Here is a 20,336-nt window from a genome sequence, read left to right on the forward strand (position 1 = left end):
ACTGAGAGTGGAGTGCCCCACGGACATACAGCCCTGTGGGATGTTTTTAGTGATCACGTTGCCATTCAAAAGGCTGCCCTTTATTCCAGGGCAATCAATCCAAATTATTATGTAGATCGCTTTGGATCGCTTTCTGTGGGGAAAAAAACAAAAAGAGGCAAATACATGTTGTTAACAATAATAATGAATTCACATAGAATCCTATAGAAGGGACCATAAGGGTCATCGAGTCCCACCTTCTGCAATGCAGGGATCTTTTGCCCAACGTGGGGCTCAAACTTATGGCTCTTGAGATGAAGAGGCTTGTGCTGTTCCAGCTGAGCCGGTTTTATTTTATTTTATTAATATTGCCTGATGAGATATCTCAGAGCAAACGCCACATACTGTCTATTGCTCGTTAAGAGAGAAAGTTTTTTTTTAAAAAAATACATACTTAACATATTTTGAAGAACGAATGGAAAATGTATAGAATTAATCAATGTAAAACTCAGTAAAGGATAATAACAGAAAGAGAGAGAGAGGAATGTTTCATTTGGTGGCTGTATACAGTGGGTGGTATCCTAACTAAGGCTGCAATCCAAATCCCACAGGAGGCGTTGGATTGCATGAAGATGTTTCCCCTCTTGTTTTTGCTAGCTCAACTAGCTTCCCATGTGTGGGTGAGCAGAAGGCCTATTGGTGTCTCTGCCAGCAGAAAGCCCTCAAGTGGGGCAGGGTAAGGCTGGACTGGCTGGATTCCCAGCTGATTCCACAGCCAGTGCCAACCAGCACAGAGCCTAATTTGGGCCCAATCACTGTGCCGTCTTCCACTGTTGCCACCATGAGTGGGTAAATTCAATGGGTCTGTTCCCTGTATGGCTTAGTCAGATACCACCCACTGGTTTCACAATTGGGAAGTGTCTTAACAGGGAGTTCTGTTACACTGGGAGCTTTTCCAGACAAAAAAAAATTTGGCATGGCCTAAATTATCAGACTCAAACAGATAAACAGGCTTTAATCACTCCCTTTTGCAGAAGAGTTTTTGTGAAAAAGGCTCTACCTTCAGAAGGAATTCCTTCCTTTAAAGTAAGCTTCATCTGCCAGTTTGTAGGTCTGCCTGTAATAGGCAACTTCTGCTTCTTAGCAGATCAAAGTCTCTAACATTGGTTTTGAAGGCTTTGCAGACCCCACAGAATCAATATTCTCAAGGGCAAAAGAAAGATAGTTGGCTTTTTAAAAAAGAATTAAAATGGTGCATACAAATTTCAACCTCTCCATTGGGCCTTGGATAAATGATACTTATGATGCAATGCTGTGCCTGCTTTGTGTGTACTATACAAACCTATTTGCAGAAGTAAAATTTGGTGTGGTAGTTAAGTTCAGAATGACACTCTTGTCAGTAGTAATATTTGCTACCGAGGATACTTTCAAGACTGATAGTCTTTAATTGTGTTCTGAAGCAAAGGTGACAATAGTATGGTTTTCTTAATGCAGCAAGAAGTGTGGGAAGAGGTCTCAAATTATTGTGGTATAATGGGATTTAAATGTATATTATGTGTAGAAAAACTGGATAAAATATGTGCACAGAAGCACATGCCTCCTAGGACTTCACAGTAAATTCGTAGCCTACAAAAAGCTACTATGTCACCATGTTCACTTTCAAAAGCTACTATGTTCACCTTCCTAAGAGTAGCACCCATTGAAAGTACACAGTCAAAGGGATTGTACTGAGCATATAGATAGTAATGGAACATTTGATGTGCACAATCCACCAGCAGGAGTCTTGGGGTGGCATTCAATGTATCATTAAGGGTGGTATGCATGAGCAGACCATGGTCTGCTAGTGCAACGGAACTTTCTCCCCTCTGTTCCCCCTAAGTCCCCACCTCACCCCCTAAAGTTCCAGGGGTTTCCCCAGAACTTTGGAATAGGAGGCAATCTGGATGGTTAAAGATTACCATTTTTGCTCTGGAAGGTGAAGTAGTTGGATCAGCGGTATGATCACTTTGTTCTAAAATAGGCTGTCCAAAGGTTTCTATTCTATATAAGACGATGGTGATAGACTTTCTTTCAAGGCCACTTACCATGAAAGCTTGAAATAGCAAGTTTTTACTTTCAAACACATCACAATTTAATCAGAATTAATCTAACATTCTAAAAAGCATTGCGTGGAGGGGAATAGGCCAAATAATCAAGTAACCAGTAGTGGGTAAACTATCTTGTGTTTAGCATTAATAGGTTAACCATGCAATCATGTGCATGGATATGCAGAAGTAATTCCTTCCCTTCAGTTTCCTGGGACTTGCTGTCTAGAAGTGTACATAGGACTGGTTAAGTATCCAGTCGCTGCATCCATTTACAGAGGAAATCTGGGGGTTCTTTCATTAATGTAACAGTTCCTCTTGACCAAATAATGCAAGCAAATCATATAGTGTTGGGAAACAGCATTGCTTGAAGGAAGAATCACAACAAACCAGTGATTGGTTTGTGCATGCTCACAAACTCATTTTGGATTCTGCTGTGCGCAGGAAAAAAACAATTGGCTTTTTGTATGGATGAACCAATGCACAGTACTGCTGAGAGCTGGGAACAAATCACTACTAGCCTCTATTGACAACTATGATTCAGGATGTGAATGCACATCCAAGAGAACAGAAAGGCCACCAGATCTTGGATGAGGAGGATCAGTCACCCTGGTGTGAGGAGGCATGCTGCTAAAAAAGATAAGAAAATATATGTCTACTTCAGATTGATGCTCAGCAGACAAGCCTGAAGGGTCAAATGACATGATAAGCCATTAGTTGTACATATAATCCTTGTGGGTAGTTCTGGTTTCCATAAAGGTCATTGATGTTACCATACAGTTACTCTACAACTGTTCATTTTTTAAAAAACAACCTTGAGACTGAAGCCAAATATCTAGTTGGACAGCTTCATTTGCATATCACATCAAACTAGCCTTTACCAGTCTGATGCCCCCCAGATGTTTTGGCCTACAACTCCCCCCAAGTTTGGACTACAACTCCCATGCATGAGTCGTAATAGAACATCTGGGCAGTGTTAGGTTGGCAAAGACTACATTAAACCATGGTTAAAATGAACTCAAGTTTAATGTGGATGAGCAGTGTTCAGTTCACGGTTTATTGCAGAGAAATAAACCACAAGTTTGTTTTGTCCCCAGCAGTGCAGGGAAGAGAATTTGGGAACTCACATTAAACATCATTCAGATGTTGACTGCGCATGTTGTGTGTTCTGCTTTTTGTTCCCAGCAGCATTAACTATTTCTCTAAGCTTGAAAAATTGCATCACCGGTTCATTTCATTCTGATGATTCTTGTTTAAACTTTCAGTGTGCATTAAGTGATAACATTCTATCTGTATCACAAAGCAGTGGAACAAAGATAGAAAATGGTACCTTTTGCTCCATGCCAGATTTCTAGTTTCTTGCAAGCAGCTGTCAGTCTTGACTTGGCACCAGCTCTGTTTGTAATCCCTTGAAGTACTTTATCCCTTATTGCTACTAACTATGTATCAATCAGCTCAACATGTTGTGCATTTAAAATTCCACATCATTATGTATTTACTGTGGGAAAACATAGGAACATCTTATTGAGATACTTTTGCTGTGTTTTTTGGGGGGAGGGGGATAGTCTGACTATAAAGGTGTGAAGCTTTGCCCCGGCAAAAATGCTATTTGAATGTGACCAGAAGGCTGGAATTAGGCATGTTGGACAGTTCCAAGAAAAACAGACATGGGAGCAGAAATTGCCAATGTTCACCTATTCATCTCATGTCCAGAACAGAATATGTCCAGTCAGAGAATATGATCAGTATTCACAGTTGTTGCTTTCACTCTGCAAACAATACGTAATTGATTACATTTCCCCCCATTTCCATTGCATTTCCTTTGTATTGAAATGAATGGGGTGGAATAACACAATGCTAACACGTAATTAATTACATAATTGCGCCACAGTGGACAGTGAGACAAATAATATAGGTTTTTGCAGGAAACAAACTGCATTGGAACAGAAACAGTGCTGCATGTTATGCATACAGAGCAGAATAGAAAGTGATGCCTTCCTACATCCCTGGCTAGAATGCCTTATTATTAAGGCCCAGTGATGCTCTTGAGATGGTAAACGGAGTAAAGAGATGTGCTGTGGTCAGAAATATTCTCACTTCTCTCTGATAGAACTGGGCGCATTGGTCGCAGTCCATGGAGCAAGCCACTTTGTGGAATCCAGAGACTCAGAAAGGGAATTCAACACATGCAAGGTGGCAGGACGCATAAGTAACAGCAGCAAGATGAAATAGCAGCCTCAGTTTACTGAGACCTAAGAGCAAGGCTGATCCCTGAGGTTCTACATAATGTAGGGGCTGGTCCCCATTTCTCTTTCTGCTGCTGTGTGGCTAGAATTTAATCTCAAGCACTTGCTGCTAGGGTGGAAAAGTTCTATACTACTGTCCTCCAGCAGCAATAACTTATTTAATCAAAAAGTGCAGTAGTGCTATATATATGTGAACTTAATCGGCTAGTTACAGCTACTCAGCCTCTGGCCACATCATACATCCTGGGCATAATGCTATCCTACATAAATTCATAATCTTTGATGCGGCTTACTCATAACCCACACCTGCCCACAAGTATGGGAGCATACTAGTCACTAGAATTGTAAAAAGATCAAAAGGTTTAAATTGCCTCAAAAATTGACAACTCTGCAAATGCATCAAAATTGCCCAAAAAATTATTTTGCATGAGTATTAGCTAGGTCTTCTGTCTCTGTGTAGTACAGATGTATTTTACTTACACACACACACACACACACACACACACACTATACTATACCCCCAGTAAGAACTAAAGCATGTTAAGGAGACATAGCTGGCTTTTAATGCGATCAGCTGAAATAGAAATTCCTTAACCCAATAGCATTTTGCTGAACGAAAAATGTGGGCTTTAGCTTTTAGTATGTTTTGTCACTGGCTTTCTGCTTTAACCTGCCCTGCATTGCTCAGTGACACATGCAGATAATGGTGTCCATGAAACAAAGGTGGCATTGATATTAAGGACCATGGTGTATTAATTTAGCTCCTAATTAGTGTAATCAACTCAACTGAGCTTTGGTGCTGATATAAGCTGATGTGACAGCACAAAGGCCATTTTCAAGGTGAGGCTGGATATTGCATTGTCTTTGCTTCTGTCCTACACAGGGTCTCTTCATTTCCTGCTCTTCCTGTTTAATTATGGAATAATTATGGAATGTTCTTATAGAGAACACTATTAAAAATGGCCAACATTCTTCAGCAATCTTACATACAGCAATCATGTACATTTCTCCTCAGAAGTATGTATGAGTGGATTCAATGAGCTTACTCCCATGTAAGTGGCTACAGGGTTGCAGTCTGTATATTTGGAGAGAAAAAATCTTCACATTTATGTGTGATACCGTGGCTCTGAGAGAGAGAACTGGGATATCTTTTTAGCAGCACAGTGGAAACCTTTGGGGCAGAAAAAAATGGGTGTGGGCTGTTCAGCTCTATGGTGCTTTCACAGCAGCATTGCTGAATAATGCCAAAGGTTGCAGGGCCAGCCCTAACATTAGGCAGAGTGAAGTGCAGTTGATTGCCTCAGGCAGTTAATTTCCAGTGTCATGAAAAGGAAATGAATATATTATAATGTTTTTTTTACTGCCATAGAGATGGACTTATGATATTTTATGTCTCAAGTGCTAAATGGCTTGACTGGCCTTGATTTGTGATGTGGCAGGGGTGGAGAGAGGACACCATTTTCTGCTTAGCCTCAACCAGCAAAACGTTTTGAGTCAGCCTTGGAACCTGAAATGTTGCAGCTGTACAAACGATAGTTCTCTTGACTGTGTGATTCACAGAAATGCTAATGCAGTATTAATAAAGAGTAAATGCTACGTGGTTGTTTTTTTTTGAAGCAGCATTCTTAATTGCAGTATCAGATTGGGTATTTTTGTGGAAGGGAGAAGGCATCTTCCTATCGATGTTGAATCAAGGGAAGTTGTAAAGAGAAAATATATAGCACAAGTGGTAAAGGTGCATTTAATAGACTTTTTTATGCCATCTCCTTTTTGATAAGAAGACTTAACAGCGTGACTTAGGAGGTTTGCTCTTCTTAAGGTCCTATGGAAGCACTAGGGCAGATGGAAGATGTAGTCAAAACAGCTTGATGAAATAGGCTATTTGATAAGAAATAGCCTAGAAGACGGAGAGGATACTGTCTCACAGCAATTATGAATTGTGAACATGCCTTGCTTATTTCTTATAGACTGTAAAATTTGCCTTGCCAGCCATGTCAAGTAACCTCTGGTTTCCAGTCTGTTCAAGTGTGTTATTAGTACATGTTAGATTTGCTCTGGTTTTAGTACCCATAAAATAAATATTTTTTAACACCCACCCTTTCCCTTATATTAAATTTGAATACATTTTGCCCTTTGGTTACAGGAAGGTCAGGAGTAGATGAAACAGTTGTAATAACACTGGATAGCACATTAGTCCTTGCAGTTCCCTCTAAGGGAAAATAAAATCCAGCAACCGAAGACCTGTGGAAAACATGTACATCTATATATGAGGCACAGTGTATATAGGGACCTTTAGGGAAAAGTGTTGTACTTGGGAAATTGTTTAGTAAGAAATAATCAGGTATAAAAGGACATAGCGCTTCTGGAGATGGCATTTGTTATCAGGAACATGTTCTCCTCCAGTCCTCCAAATAGTGATAAAACATTTTGCCCTGTTGCTCGCGGCTCCAGAACGTGTTTCTCAACTTGTTTCTCCTTATTTCTCTTTTCCTCTCTTCTGCCTCCTCCTGCCTTCCTACACAACTTTATAATTTCATCGTCTGTGTACAAAACCTCTCTCCTGTTCCGGTGAAATTCACCTCCATTATGTTGCAGGAAAGCACAGGATAGCTTTTTTTAAGCCTGTGGCCAGCATTTGCCTTCCTTCTTTTTTATTATTTTATGCCGGGACTCTTAATGTACCAAGCCAAAAATGTAATCCTCCAGGGATGTGATAAACCTCCAGATTTTTCTCCCTGTCAAGGGCTGGGATGGGTTATGTTTGGCTTAGTGGATAACAAGTTGCACAGGTCTGTTATAAATACAGACCTTATGAACTTTCCATATTTCTTCCAAAGCTCCTAGAGTGCACAAGAATTCCTTGATTGTGACCCAACAGACCAGTGATGACCTCTAAGCTGCATTCTGGATTATTGTCACAAATTGCTGCTGGCCTTTGGCAGTTGCAACTGTATAGTTAAAAGGGATGAAGACTTGAAACTACAACTAATCCAGAATGCAGCAGCTAGACTGGTGACTGGGGAGCAGCTGCCAGGACCATATAACATTGGTCCTAAAGGATCTACTGGCTCCCAGTACATTTCCTAGCACAATTCGAAGTGTTTGCGTTGACTTTAAAAGCTCTAAATGGCCTTGCTCCTGTATACCTGAAGGAGCGTCTCCACCTTCATTGTCCAGTCTGGACAATGAGGTCCAGCTCCGAGGATCTTCTGGTGGTTCCCTCACTGTGAGATGTGAAGCTACAGGGAACAAGGCAGAGGGGCTCCTTGGTAGTGGCACCCTCCCTGTGGAATGCCCTCCCATCAGATTTCAAACAGATAAACAACTATATTTGACTTTTAGAAGACATCTGAAGGCAGCCCTGTACTTGGAAGTTTTTAATGGTTGATGTATTATTGCATTTTTAATACTTCGTTGGGGGCCGCCCCCAGTGGTAGGGGCAACCCAGTCAGATGGAGACATGTTTTTGTTACCAAAAATGCAAGAAATTGTATGAGTTTTGATTCATTTATTAGTTGACGTGTTTCAATAAAATCGGTATTTCTGAAGGAAAAAACATGCCTTCTTTGCTTTTAGACAATGCTTGCATATTTCATAACATCTTTCTTTAGAAAAGCATTTCCCTCCTCTTACAGACAGGATGTTGCTTGCCAATTTTTGCATGTACATGTATTAAAAAAAATGAATAAAACAGCTCACCAATTAATCAGGGCATTCTTATCAGTTTTTCTTAATTAATTAAGCAAACCAATTAATTGCTGCTGCCCTAATGAAAGCATCTTGTTGGATGTGGTGATACGTGGAAGGGACACATGCATTAACCTTCTGATATTTTCAGCTCCTCTTGGTAGCAGCTAGGTAGATCATATTTTAGCTTTTGCTTGTATTTCACAGGGTAGCATTATTGTATTTATTTTCAAATATGACTTCATTTTCTGTGTCTCTTAAGGTTTTGTGTGTGTGTGTGTGTGTGTGTGTGTGTGTGTGTGTGTGTTATGCATGACTGCATTATGTCTTATTTTTGTTACGGTAAGTGAAAAACAGTGTTTTCAAGAATAATTCATACTTTTAACTTTCTCTTGCCATGATAATCTTCGAAAGTCTAACAGATGGGAAGGGAAGATTAATGCCACTTGAAAGCCGCAGATTTAAAGGAGGCTACATTAAACACAGTCTCGGAAGCTCTTAACAGACACTTTTAAAAATTGTCCCATGTGCTGAGGTGAAGTCCATGGAAATTGTTTGTCTGGGTTGGGGGGAAGGTGGTAATCTTAGAGAATATTTAAGGTAATGTGTCTGACGAGTAATCTGAAATTGTGTGTTCCACTTAGATCCTGATACAAAGGTAGTTTTATTTTTTGTGTGAAATCAGAATAATTCTTTTGAAACAAACTTTACAAAGTAGTATAATTTTTCTTCCTATCCCCTCCCTCACCCCGCCAGCTAAATATTTCCACAATGGATGTAATATTTGCATCTTGGTCTCTAGAGCCATATTTCCCTTGTCTTTATAAGTAAAAGTATAGAGCATTATATTATACTGTGTATATTAAAGTTGTTCTCCATACGTGAGAAGTTTTATGAACCTTAAGGATAAAGTTAAGCTTCTCTTTCAAGCATGTTACTACGACAGGAGTGTTAATCTTCTACTGTCGCAGCCAGGGCTTGCTGTGGTCTTAGTCTAAGCAGATGTAAGTGCAAATAAATTAAAAGGAATCAGCCTCTCAGATATTTATGTTTTACCTTATTCTAAAGAGCAAAGGATAAAAAGGGGGATGCTGTACCAGATATCCTCTATAAGAAGGGTGAAGCTTATACTTAGCTGCATCGTAAGTCCTTTTATGTCTCTACCTTTGGAAGATGAAACTAAATTTTAAACAACAACAAATTCATGAAAATGAGATGTACACTTGGGGACAGGAAAATCATAACACATTCTGCTTTTCCCTAATTAAAATTCCATGGAGTTGTCTCCAGTATGTTCGTGTTTTATTACATCAGTAATTACTCTTACTTTTTCCTTCCAAATTGCACATTAAGCCACTAAGGAAGAACGCATTGCAGTTACAGTGAATATTTGAACAACGTGTTATAATATTCACACAACCCTTCCCAAGTTATAGGAGTGGTTTGCATGAAAATGTTAGATATAGAGTTAAAGATTAAGCTTTCAATTTATATACATAATAGGGCATGATATAGTGAATGTTTGCCTTCCTTAGGCATATGTGTATTGCATATTTAAGGCTCAAGTGAGTAAACATAGCATTCTTACCTGTAATGACCCATTCCATAACTTCTGTGTGTTAAAATTTAATTTTCTTTAAAGATGACACCTACAAATGCACCAGCATTGCCCCCCCCCCTACACTACAATGGAATATCTGAGGAACTGGAGCAGTTCTGATCAACCAGGCCAACAAGTGGACAGCTCCTCTCTCCCACATGCACACATAGAGATGGATCACCTACATAGGTATAAATTGCAAGGGATTTTAAGGAAGTCACCCAGGTGGTCCCATGCAATTTGTATGTACATGCAAGGTAACTGATGATCCTTCTCCACGTGTACAAGCAGGGACAATGGAGTTGGAGATAGCCTGCTAGGGCTACCCTCAACCTACCTGAAAACCCTAGATTACCTTGAAAATTGTTGTGTATGGTTGGGTGGTTTTATTTTGTTCTAAACTGCTGTTTTGCTTGTTGTAACCCTTCCTGGGACTTTATGCTGAAAGATTGATAAGGAAAATGATGATGATGATGATGATGATGATGATGATGGTAGTGAATAGGGAAACCTGCATACACGAGAATTTAATTGCTCTGTTGTAGGATGTACCTAAGATTTCCAGCCTTCCAATTCTACTGGGCTGCAAACTCAATGGCACATGATGGGTGTAATACCTTTTAAGATCTCCCTCGCCTTCTGTTAGCTTATCCTATGGGTTTTCCCAGTGCCCTTTAATGGAGCTTGCACAGGCAGCGAGGGCCAGCCTAGGCTGTTCCTTCAAACTGTCTTATTATTTGTGGTCCAAAACATGGCATGCTCAGCAACTGGCGCTCTCCACTTCCAGTTACGCAAATGTTCTGAAGGCATGCAACCCGCTGCTTGTCGCTCAGTCATTCTCTTTTTACTAACTCTTCCAAGGCTTTGACCACAAGGCAGGTGCACAAATGTTAAGGTGACCCTGCAGTGCTGGCTGTCTTGAATTTCCCATAGTGCCTCCATTAGCTTTCCTTCCCATGCTATCTGCACTGATAGTTCATGCACGGTTACTTGATTACAGTCTTGGCCTTTTTGTCACAACAGTAGCACACAGCTGTGGCACTAAATGAGTGGTGTCGGGGTGATAGCCTGCTACTGAGGGAGCATGGAATCCCAGCATTTTCATACTTTACACTATTGCTGAGTTGCAACCCTGGAGGTTTACTAAAAGGTCAGTGCTTTCCTTCATAAGCCACTGACCTTTCTTCTTGATTATCTTTGTGAATTGCTGCTGTCTTTGGGTTAATAGAACTTTGTAATCAAGGGGCTGAGACTGGGGGCCATGAGTAGAGGTGGCAGATTGCTGATGTGTGGTAAACACAGGGAAACAGACAGTGGCAGGCATTGACATTATGGAAATGTAAACAATAACAACCCCCCCCCCTAGAAATACAGAGGAGTGCACCATAGATGTATTCAGCTTTTTTGAGATTTTGCCAGAGATAAATGTAATATCTGCTGGTAAATATCATTGCACAGGGCTTGCCTTAATCTGTCACTCAGCTCAGGGACAATGTATTTGGTATATTCAGTAAGGCAGGTTTCTTCCTTGAGCTTCATATTTCTATTTCTATATGGGCCACTGAGAATAGGCAGAGGTATTTTCTTTCCAATAGTGTCCTGATGCAGTAAGTAAGAACAAAGCTAAATTGGATCACTTTTGAGGAACTCTTCTTTGCACGACAGTTGTCTATAATGCAGTTAACCCAGTTAGTACTTGCTTGAAGGAGGTGGCCACATTAAAGCCAAGTGAGAATGGGATATGTGCTACGTGTGGTGGCTTTCTTATGGAATTGTGGTATTCTGGTATATGGGGGTGGCATGCACTGCCCCACTTGGCTTGTTCCCAGAGTTGCAGTAGTATTGTGGTGTTCATTGGCACAGTATCACAGATGAGTCAGAAGATGTGAGTGGAAAGAAAAGAGTCCTGGTAAAAATTGGGTGAGGATGTCAGAAGCTCTTCCGTTTTTAAATAAACACAGCTTGTTCTTCCATTGTTAACCAACCAAGTGTGCTTAATCTGAACTATGGTTTGTTGTGAAGCTTGTTTCATCAAGCCATAGTCAAAATGAACCATGGTTTAGGGTTCAGGTGTATTGCTGAAGTGTCATTAATAATAATTTTAAAAAATAGTGTTTCCAATTTCCTGCTCACAGTCTTGGGGGGCGGAGTGTATGAACCTGAGACTTGCTAACCTGAGACTTGATATGGCTAACTCCCATGATTATAAGCCATGCTTGATCATCATGCCATAACTGGCCCAACTAATAATAGAGGAGTGGATAACTAAAAGCCAAGTATTAATGAGCCTCCCATCACTTATCAGTCATCATGTAAACATAACCCTGAGAGTGAAAACAAGTTATCCTGGGAAACTCAGAAAATCTTATCTGTAACCACACCTTCTTGCTGGGAAAAACTGCCACAACTGATTTTCTGCCTGCCATGTAACCACTGCCAGACAATCCTATCCATAAAACCTGTTGATTTCATAGGTTGAATCAATGAATACAAACAGAATGTAGTAGATTCTGATTCATTTATGTGCAGGCATAAAGTGGCAATTTAATGTATGTATCAGGTGTTGCTAATATTGTTCATTCTTCCTTTCAGATCCCATTTTTCAACACTTTAACTTTCATTCTTTAAATCCTCAGAATACATTGAACTTAATAGCCAAATAAATAAATTAAATTCCTAAAGGGTCTGTTGAGAAACAGCAACAAAATGGAATACTATCAGCACCTTCACCTTATGGGAAATTTAACAGCTCCCATGCTGAATACTTATTTCCCTGTCTTAAGCAATTTGCTCAAGCATTTCTGTAAGCTCTCACTGGGGACATGTGCTTGTTGGACCAGCACTGATCACAGGACACAACTCCCGAACAACACTTGGTGATAAGTAGTTGTTGAGAATACAGCAGTAATAAAGCCTTTGTGTTGTTGTAATTGACAAAAACCATTTTGTCTCATTTACAACCCAAATGAAATGAAATTTGAGGGGGTTTTCTTACTGAATATTAGACAAACAGGAAATACTTGTTTTGTAAATATTGCTATTTTGTATTAGCCAATATGCTGCTTATGGTGCCACCCTAAACATGTCTACTTAGAAGTAAGTCCTACTGATGTCAGGAAGTATTTTTTATTGTGTGAGCCATGATGCAGAATGCATATTTTCAATCATGTAGTTGAATCCTACAGTGGATTGATAAACACACAAAAGTAGGGAAGGTTGTGAAACACTTGGCAGACTGTAGCACCTAGCTGGTGGACCACATTTGGCTCAGTATGTAGGTGTTTTCCACCATATTACATGGGAGGCAAGCAGCAACACAGGATTGAAAAGGGACTGTGCCCTGCTATGTCACATGCTACCCGCTTTCTGGGAGTGCCACAAACTTTTGCCTGTGGCCTATGCCACAGCTGGTCCCCCATGAGCATTCTTGTTATTTCTCCTTCTTAGCTGGTGAACTTACTGACTTGCCAACAGCCATCCAGTGAGTCCAAGGCAGACCTGGGATCTGGCCACCCAGTTCCATTTAAGTTAGTGTTGTTTCATTGGCTTTATTCCTGTGCATCCAAAGATCTCAAATAGTTCTAGTGACTCTGTATTACTGCTGATTCTCCACCACTGTTATAGACCAGGGACATCCAACTCCCAAGAGACTGCAGTCTACTCACAGAATAAAAAACTGGCAGTGATTCACCCCTGGGGTGGGGGTGGGGTTTCAGGTGTAAGTTCTTGAGCTTTTTTTAGGGAGGAAAGACCTTTTTTTTAAAGGGGCAGGTCAAAAATGTTGAGCTTTCTTTCGGGATCTGAATCCTCTTTTCCCACGCAAGCGAAAAAGAGACCGCGATCAACCCAAACCTCCCGGGGATCAACCAGTCGATCGTGGTCAACCGGTTGGACACCCCTGTTATAGACTGATGTATTGGGAATTCCTTGTTTTATTCCTTCTCCATATAGCCAGTTGGCCATTGATTTTATTAGGAGCTTAGCTAATCCAAATGTACTGCATAGTAGCTATCACTGTCTAGGTGCTTGGTCCTGGCCTGCTTTAAGCACCTAGACAATCACTATACAACACTGAACATTTGCCTGAATTTCCCAACTTAGTGTTAGCTGGGAGGGTTTTTGTAACCAGCTGCTGTATTTTCAACCTAGAAGTAGGTTAGATCAAGCAACCTTGTTAAAGATTGCATTACTTGATACAGCTTTGCTCTTGCAATGATACATTGATCAGGCATACTCAGGAAGCCAAAATGCAATCCTATACATACAGAATGGGTAACTTCCAGCCCTTGCCCAGATATGGTCTTACCCATGCCATATCCACCAGCTTCCCCTCAGATCCACACCCTTCCTCACTTTCAAAACTTTGTAATGTAAATATTATTTGTTTTGTATGGAAGCCAGACAATGCAATGATACAGTTGTTGCTAAATAAGTAAAGGAACCTAAAATTCTGCCATAGAAGTGTAGAGAAAAGAGCATAAAATAATGTGGCTTGTATCAGATCCTGTAGGCCAGTGTTTCCCAAACTTGGGTCTCGAGCTGTTTTGGACTACAATTCCCATCATCCCTGGTTCTGCTAGCTAGGGATGATGGTAGTTGCAGTCCAAAAATAGCTGGAGACCTAAATTTGGAAAAACCCTGCTATAGGCACTTGTCTGTGACAGCTCAAGCCATAGTGTTCAACTATGTTTTACTCAGAGTCATGTTCATTAATTTCAGTGGAACTACTCTGATTAAAATTTAGTGGAACATCACCTGCAGCAAGCTATCTGCATTGTTATCTTAGCTGTATTTGTTACCATTGCTTTCTTTTTGTTTAGGGGGCTGGGAGCATTTTTGTGTGTGTGGAACAGTCAAAACAGTTTTGGGCACAGAGAATCAGTGATTAGCCGTAACTTCATTATTCCTCTATGCTGTCTTGAAAGGGCAGGTGACACGTGCAACAGGAAATCCTTCTCTTTCAAGCAGCCAAGAGAAGCTGAGGAAACAGGCTTTGTCTCCCTAAGAAAAAAAGAATATAATTTAATCACATGATAAGCTAATTAACTGAAGCCCTAAAGTCCTATTGTAGGTAAAGCCATTGTATTTTTAACACGAAGTAAATCCTACGGTTTCCTTTGGCCAAGAAATATACGGTCAAGCTGCAGTTGCGTAAGCTGTGGAACAACTTTTAAAATGCTTAAAAAAAAAAATAAGCCCCAAACCCAGCACTTTAAAATACATTATTGTATGTATACAGATGCTGGAAAGAGGTGTAAAAAGGTAACAACAAAAACAGATACTGTAATTTACTCACACATCTTATTTTTATGGCATTTTTAGCATGTGCATATATTTTCATCCTCCTATGCTGATGTGGAGCTTGGAATAGAACACTTCTGTATTATCTTTGATTAACCGGGTCTTTCTTCTTCCTCAGCCTTGTAGAAAACAAAGTTAGACCATCTTTTTCCTCCAACCTCCAGCTGTTTGTGTGGTGTGGCGGCCACGTTGTTTTGATGATTTCCCCACTGCAACCACATCAGAGATATTGTGGCATGTTTGGAAACTGCCTGGTCAACACCAAATTTATGCACCCATGTATCTCAGGATCTCAGTGGCACCTTCATCGTCAGGATAATGTTTCAATCAATACCTTGTCTCCAGGATCTAAGAAAAAAACAGTCTTCTTTTCCTCAATGTGCAATCCTCTTCATGGGGCAGTGCTTGTATAGAGGTTCTCAAGCTAAGGGTTTGCGTATTCATGCATTTCAATGCGTTGGGTATTCCTGCATCCCAATGACCTTTGGGAACTCAGAGCATCTGCTGTGCATGCAGAAGCTCCCAGATTCAGTCCCTGGAATCTTCCAGGTTGGAAAAGCTTCCAGAATGAGATCCCTGAGAGGTGCTGCCAGTCTGAGCTAGATACACAATGGTCTGACTAGTATAAGGCAGCTTCTTACATTCATAGAAGGTTTTATTTTGGTTTGTCTTAAATGAAGATACATGCACTGTGTTCATACCATACCTTTTACTGTTATGCCATTTATTTCCTTTACTGGCAATATGCTGAAAATTGTGCATGGAAGAGTTCTAAAAGGTCATCATCTTCATCTTAATTTCAATAATGTTATTTCCACTCCTGGTTAATCATGATAGCAGGTGATGATAGGGCATGATTTACAATGCATATTTGGAAATCAATGCAACATTTTTTTTCAAAAAGCCAACCCTGCTTGAATGCAAAGCTTTCTTTTAAAAACAAAAACAAAAGATGAAAACAGGAGCCATTTTCCATTAGTATTCATGTCATGCTATATGTATTGCATTGGCTGTTTAATATAATTTATCCGACATGGTACATTGAACCCTGTTGAAATCAATGAGAAATGAGGATAGGACCACTCATTGTACACATTTGTTGACATTTTGTGCTGCTTTAGAGTTGTGATTTGATGAGTATTATCACTTGATATGCATTCATAATAAACAAAAGATGATTTCTGGGACAGATAGGTGTTTGTCTCCATGTAGTTTGGAACAAAGTTGCAAAGATATTGATAATGGGTAGGGGCTCTGGAGTTGTAAAACCTATTTATGGGGAGCCCAAGAAATGTGTATTTTAAAAAGGAACACAATGTGCATGCCAAATATTGGTATATAAACACCTTGCACATGGCTGCAAATGCCTTATTGCTTCTAGTGAATAAAAATTCCTCCTTGCGATCCAGTATAGCCCTTCCACTGCCTTGTGTAGCTGCAACTGATGTGTAGCTCCATTTTGTTGCCCAGAATGGGATATATAGCAGCCAGCTGCCACTACTCTGTTCTGTTTCTTTGTCTCCTGATTGAAAGAAGCTGAGAATGCTCAAGCTTGAGTAGCCATCAGTGCCTACTAGTCACAGTGGCTAGGTGCTAGCTCTGCTATAGGAGGCAGCATGTCTCTGAATGCCAGTTGCTGGGAATCACAAGTGATGAGAGTGCTGTTGCATTTGGGTCCTGCCTGAAGGCATCCTTTAGGCATTTGGCTGGCCACTGAGAGAGCAAGATACTGGATTAGATAGGCCAATGGCTAAACCCAGCAGGCTCTTCTTACGTGTGTTGTGTTTTTTGTGATTCTCTCAGCTGTTCATGTGAGTTTTGGAACCTGGTGCAGGATTCTCTTTTAGACCTTTGTAAGCCATAATACTATACATAGAATATTTTGTAATCGGAATTGCTTGTCTAGGAAATAGTCTCAATTCCTGGGAATGTTGATGAGTAGTTTGTGCCTGCACTGTTTGACACAGTTTGCTTGTATGGGATTCTTGCCCGCCACAATTCTCTTGATAAAATTTGGTTTTGTGAATAGGTCTTTAGACTGAAGAAACCAAGAGGAGGACAGAAGCATCTCCAGAGGAAGGGAATTCATCCCCCAGCACTGGCACCATGTGCTATGTGTACTGGGTTCCAATATCTGACCGGTTGTACAATACTATTTATAGATTTGAGTTTTAATGGGCAGCTTAATGAGACCTTCATGAGCTTTTTAAAAGACTTTAAACGTTTTGGTGGAAATAACATTTGCAGCCATTTAAGGGTTCTCAAAACAGCCCAGTTTCACCTCTTACCTTGCAACTGCAGTTTATGGCAAATTTTGTTGCTCTTTACTCTTACTTATATAACCACATTTTATTCTATTGGTCCCTGTTCTCTGCATGGATATTGTCAGAACATCTCAGACTGAAATGGATAGAACCACCATAGGGGAGGGCTGTGAGACCCCCCACAGACTGGAGTACGTGTTCAAACCAAGAGCAGGAAATTCTCTTTTGTATAACCAAGCTATAAATGACACTCTCTCTCCCCTTGGTCTCCACCAAATCAAAGAACTCAGTTGTATACTCCTTTCCCCATCAATGGGCTCCAATTGCCACACAACTCACCACAATCTGTTCTGGGCCCCAAGAACAAAGACCAGCAGTGAACCTGAGCAGAAGCAACCATTGAAAGGTGGAATAATGGTAGCATCCATTCCCAGAGCTCTGCTTATGAGGATGAGATCCTGACTTAGGTGCTTCCAGGATGACTCCACTGCTGCAATAAGAAGAGGGAAGCTACATGCTACAAGAACTCTCAGTTTGCCTGGTTGGTGCCGTTGTGACCACCTATAATGCCCAGTACCCTTTTGTGGCAACTCCTCTGGATAGTTCACCTGCTATTTCAGCATTCAATTTCTAGAAACTGCCTTTCCTCCCCCATTCCTCCCTCCCTTCTCTGTCGCATTTACCAGCTTGGCATTTTCATGATTTGTTAGATCACCTGCTTTTCTTTGCACGAAAAGGGATTAGCATTTCCCATCAAGTCTGTGCCATCTTTTCTGTTGTTCTTTAAAAAAAATGCTTTTGGGAGGAAGGGGGAGTGAATGTGTCTTTCTATCCTACCCTTTTTATATTTTAGTCAATCTGGGAGTTCAGAATTATGACAGGGTCTTTACAGTAAACTGGAATGCCAAGCAGCAGGACTATCTGCCTCCACCCCTGGAAAGTTCAAAGATGTTCTCTGGTTAATTGGCCTGTATTACAAAGGTACTTGCAAACTCTTGAGCAAACAAAAACACAAAACTCAACCATTTCAGGTGAAGGCCAACCACAAGCCAGGCACACCAGGAGGTAAATGAGTTGTTAAACTTTATGAAGGCACACAGCAGGAATTGGGAAAGAGTGTATAGTAACTTAAAGGTTATATTCTCTAGGATCATCTTGCAGTAGTGTCTGGAGTTAGTACTGATCCCTCCTCAGGCACTTTCCTTTTGATAGCCAACCTTTTCTTGCCTGCCATGTTTGCTCTGCTGATGTGCTGGGTGCTTCTTTCATCCCCTTTTGTGTCTTAACCTGTTTTTGATGTAAGGCGGGGGAGGGGGAAGGGAAACTGGAGAATTTCATTCTGCTTCCTCGCACACTTTAGAGAAATGCTTGAATTCGTAGGCAGCTCTTCCTTTCAAAACAACCTAGAATCCTTATCCCTTTCTGAAGTTTCCTCTGTGATTAGCCAATACATGCGCAGACGCATTGCAAAGCAATTGTTGTTCATTGGATTTTGAATCTGATTGTTGTGCATTCAGACATACGCTCTGTCCTAAATCTGCATAAGCATGAAGGGAGAGGCAAGATAATTACAGATCTGTGTTGTTAAAAACTTCATTGTGCAAGATGCAAACTGTTAGATATAGTTTGTTGACAGGGTTGTTGTTTTTTTAAGGATCTCATTAGATTTTAATGAGTGGTTAGAGTCCTTTGCTGAACTTCTCCATGGTGGCTTTTTCATCATAACCAGGTGGCTCACTGAAATAAGCTTATCTTAAAACACAGAGCACAATCTAGTTGCTTTCTTCTCCCTCCTACATAACATACCACTCTGCTCCTCTTTCTGTGTACAAAGAGTTGCCCTTGCAGTGCCTCATAGGGTGCAGACTTTATTGTGCTCCTAGTTTTTATTATTTTAAAATGTCAGTTTATTTGGGCATCATCAGAATTTATTATGATAACATAAAGAAGGAAGGCATGGTTATCTCAAACTTAAAGCATTAAGATGAACACTTCAAATGAAATATTTTAGAATACTTCAGAAAATTCCTTGTTCCTTGCTGCAGAAATGTTCTATCCTGAAAGCATCCTTAAATATTCTTTCCTAGGTCACTGGCAGCCTAAGGGAAAGAAGTTGACTGTAACTATTATGGAACTTAGAGGTGGATGTAGATGATTATTCAAAAAATCAGTTGCACAGCTTTTGTCATTAATATGGAGAAATACATTTTGCAGAGTGTTGGATGAAGTTTTGATTGCTGACACTCTTGGTTTGTTTGCATGCATGTTTGTAAGCTAATATAATGTTTTGGCAAGAGTAATGAATATTTCTGTATGCATGTAATTAATTCCATTAAGAATAACACATTTTGCAAATGATACAGAAGATACAGAAAAGCTGAGAACACAGTGAATATTATGGTTCCCATTAACAGGATAAATAGACAGCCAGTATTTTCTTAGTTTTTCATAAAAGCTAGTAAATAACCTATTTGATAATGGGCCATTCCTCTTTTTGATTAGTATAATCCACCAAGCAGTGATTCAGCATGGATCCCATTCATTTAATCGGGGCTCACAATGTCAGTGAATTGTGATCTTCAATTTATAATTGTTATTTAGCATTGGGGGGAAAAGTTTTGAATATGTAAAGTGCATTCCTCTGCTTCCTCTGCTTCGAAATTAAAGGCAGTATAAACAGGAAAGATGCTTATTTCATTTTGAGACAAAATTATTTCTCTGATAAATATTCAGCATTAATTAATGCTTTCTTGACTAACCATGCAATCCTAGCCACGTCTCCTCTGAAGTAAGTCCTGTTGAATTCCATGGAGTGTGCTTCCAGATAAGTGCAGTTAGGATTACTGCCTTAATCTGATTCCATTTATATGACAGAAATACAAATATTAATCTTTTGTCTTGTAGGCTACATCAGTATGTCTCAATGTGAGGGGTATCCTAGTCCACTTCATTACCCACTCACCAAACTAACTATTGGGAAATTTAAAAAATGGCTGTACTTAGATTTCCTTATTTATAGAAGTGGATCAAATTTGCAGGCAAATTAGCCTTTCTATAGTAGATAAATCTTGTGGAATTACAGTCAAATGGATCCAGAGTTTCTTTCACTTTTAAAGTTTTGGTAACATTTGCAGGTAAGGTCGCCCCTTCTGAGGTTGTTTACTCTGCCCACCTA

General features: G+C 40.1%; 1 protein-coding gene across 1 annotated transcript in view; it reads left to right on the forward strand.

The window, feature by feature from the left end:
- ST6GALNAC5 (ST6 N-acetylgalactosaminide alpha-2,6-sialyltransferase 5) overlaps window positions 1–20,336 on the forward strand; it is a 139,483-nt gene that overhangs the window by 66,105 nt on the left and 53,042 nt on the right. The gene's annotated exons all lie outside the window — the stretch shown is intronic.

The sequence above is a fragment of the Podarcis erhardii genome, assembly GCF_964252035.2.
Source record: "Podarcis erhardii genome assembly, chromosome: 6".
In the NCBI taxonomy this organism is placed as follows: domain Eukaryota; kingdom Metazoa; phylum Chordata; class Lepidosauria; order Squamata; family Lacertidae; genus Podarcis; species Podarcis erhardii.